Source organism: Mus pahari, chromosome 4 (assembly GCF_900095145.1).
Source record: "Mus pahari chromosome 4, PAHARI_EIJ_v1.1, whole genome shotgun sequence".
Taxonomy (NCBI): Eukaryota; Metazoa; Chordata; class Mammalia; order Rodentia; family Muridae; genus Mus; species Mus pahari.
The window spans coordinates 42,451,529-42,454,914 of NC_034593.1; the positions used below are offsets into that span (position 1 = coordinate 42,451,529).

General features: G+C 35.3%; 1 pseudogene; it reads right to left on the minus strand.

The window, feature by feature from the left end:
* Positions 1–2,837: 2,837 nt before the first annotated feature.
* LOC110320765 overlaps positions 2,838–3,386 on the minus strand; it is a 1,583-nt pseudogene continuing 1,034 nt past the window's right edge.

The following is a 3,386-nucleotide window of genomic DNA, read 5'->3' on the forward strand; positions in this document are numbered from 1 at the left end:
TTTTTTTTTTTTTTTTTTTTTTTTTTTTGTATAAAAGAGCAATAACAATTTCTTTGAGTTAATTTTGTATCCATCCACTTCACTGAAGGTGTTTTTCAGCTGTAGGAGTTCTCTGGTAGGATTTTTATGGTCGCATATGTATATCATCATATGTGCAAATAGCAGTATTCTGACTTCTTTCTCTCTAAGTTGTATTCCCTTGGTCTCCTTTAGTTCTCTTATTTTTCTACCGAGTATTTCAAGTGCTACGTGGAAAAGATAGGGAGAGGGGTGGGCAGCCTTGTCTCTTATTTTAGTGGAGTTTTTCTAAGGTTTTCGTGTTTGTTGGTTGGCTGGTTGGTTTTGATTTAGTCATTTAATTTTGACTTGATGTTGGCTTGCTGTATATCGCCTTTACTGTGTGCAGGTACCGGCCTTGTGTCCCTGATCTCTCAAAGACTTTCACATGAAGTGGGGTTGGATTTGTCAGAGGCTTTTCCCCATCTGATGAGATAGTGATGTTTGGGGTTTTGTTGTTTTTTTTTTTATATTTAAGAATTATATTAGTACTATTATTGACAAACATTTATACTGGCAAAATCCAATAAATCATAAGCAGTTGGTAAGGAATCTCACTATTATATATCTATATAAATAATAATTTTTTTAAAAAATTATTAGATATTTTCTTCATTTACATTTCAAATGCTATTCCAAAAGTCCCCTATACCCTCCCCCCCCCGCCCTGCTCCCCAACCTACTCACTCCCACTTCTTGGCCCTGGAGTTCCCCTGTACTGGGTCATATAAAGTTTGCAAGACCAAGGGGCCTCTCTTCCCAATGATGACCGATTAGGCCATCGTCTGCTACATATGCAGCTAGAGGCACGAACTCTGGGGCTACTGATTAGTTCGCATTGTTGTTCCACCTGTAGGGTTGCAGACCCCTTTAACTCCTTGGGTACTTTCTCTAGCTCCTTCATTGGGGGACCTGTGTTCCACCCAATAGATGACTGTGAGCATCCACTTCTGTATTTGCCAGGCACTGGCATAACTCACAAGAGACAGCTTTATCAGGGTCCTTTCAGCAAAATCTTGCTGGCATGTGCAATAGTGTCTGGGTTTGGTGTTTGATTATTTTTTCTCTCAGTTTTTTTTTTTTTTTTTTTTTTTTTTTTTTAATGATAGATTATGTTGGTAGACTTTGGTATTTTAAATCACCCCTGCATCCCTGTGATGAAGCTTACTTGGTCATGGTGGATGATGTTTTGATGTAGTTCTAGATTCAGCTTGCAAGTATTTTATGACTATTTGTGCAGCAATGTTCATAAAAAAATTTAGTCTGAAAATTTCTTTTGAGTCTTTGGGTTTTTCTTTCTTTTTTTTCTTTCTTTCTTTTTTTTTCTTTTTCTTTTTTTTTTTCAGTCTCAGGGTGACCATAGTCTCATAGAATGGGTTTGGTAATATTTCTTCTGTCCATTTTGTATAATAGTTTGAGAAGTATTGATATTAGCTCTCTGGATAGTCTGGTAGAATTTTGCATTGAAATCAGCTACCAATGAGTCTCCCTTCTCCCTACCCCCAGCTGGGAGACTTTTAATGACTGCTTCTGTTTCTTTAGCATTTATAGGAATATTTAGAACTTATAGGTGGAACAAATCAAATGTGTAGTATCTGTCTTGAAAATCATCCTTTCCACCTGTGATCTCTTAGAGACTGTAAAACATCTGCCCAGGCCTTTCTGTCTTTTAAACTCTGTTGAGAAATCTGGTGTAATTCTAATAGGTCTTCCTTTATATGTTACTCGGCCTTTATCCCATGGGGCTTTGAATATTCGTTTTTGTTCTACATATTTAGTGTTTTCATTGTTATGTGGTGAGAGAATTTTCTTTTTTTGATCCAATCTATTTGGCATTGTGTAAGCTTCTTGTATATTTATGGGTATCTCTTTCTTCATGTTAAAATTTTTTTCTTCCATGATTTTGTTAAGATATTTTCTGGGCCTTTGAGTTGAAAGTCTTCTCATTTGTCTATTCCTACTATTCTTAGTTTTTGTTCGTTTGTTTGTTTTTGTTTTTTACAGTGTCCCAAATTTCCTGGATAGTTTGTGATAGAAATTTTTTAGCCTTAGAGTTTTCTTTGACCAATGAATCAGTTTCTTCTATTGTATCTTCAATGCTCTATATTCGCTCTTCCATTTTTGGTATTCTGTTGGTGATGCTTGTGTCTGTATTTCTTTTTAACCTCACTAGGTTTTACATCTTCAGGATTTCCTCAGTTTGTGGTTTTTTGTTTTTTGTTTTTTTTTTAAGTTTAAAGATTTTAATTTCTGAATGTCTATATATGTACATCATTACTATTTTCAGGCTACAAAATATAAAATAACGTTTACTTGTTTGCAATTAAAGTTCAAGTGGTTTAAAAAAGTTGTAATAAACAACATATTTGTAATAGAATTTTCACATTTAAAACAAGTTTTTACGACTAGAATATTCAGAGTAGAAATCTTCACAAGCATTTCACATTACAAAATACACATTGACACATCCCGGTTAATAGTGAAATTACAAATATTTCCTTGCTTTCTTAAGTCTTTTTCAGTCTTGATAAGTAAAAAGAAACTAAGAAATGGACAAAACCAACCTATAAAATAAGGACACAGCTACAAAGTGATCTTTAGACAGGCTGAAAGTAAAAATGCATTGGAAAATACACACATAGGTATGATCCATAAACTCACACAAACAAGGATGAGAAACCCCCACAGTACTTGGCTTTTACAAATGTAAATTAGCTTTTTGTTGACCAACAGATTGTATGATGAGTCTTCCCTGCTCCACATGATCCTTGCAGCCAAGTTCATTTATGCGTGGTGCTGTTAGTCAGAGTACGCTGGACTGATGAAAGAGCTGGGAAGTCACTGCCTGAGCCCAAGGAAGCAGCGAGGGAGGGAGGGAGGCTTTCGTTGCTTGAACAGCAGATAGTGCAGTATGATGGGATCTTGGACTTGATGATGATCAGACTTTCACTCCCGCCATTGGGTTCCAGCCTTTGCAAAACACAGATTGTGAGATCTTTTATTTATTTTTTGTTCATTAGCCTCTTGGAAAGAATTGTAAGCAGAAGTTTCAGGTGGTCATTCAGAGACGAGCTAACAACCACACTTACCTGCAAAAGTGCACTCAGTCTTCTTTGTCTCTTTCTTTGTTTCTTCCTTCCTTTCTTCCTTTCTTTCTTTCTTTCTTTCTTTCTTTCTTTCTTTCTTTCTTTCTTTCTTTCTTTCTTTCTTTCTTTCCTTCTTTCCTTCCTTCCTTTCCTTCTTTCTTTCTTTCTTTCTTTCTTTCTTTCTTTCTTTCTTTCTTTCTTTCTTTCTTTCTTTCTTTCTTTCTTTCTTAGATATTTTCTTTA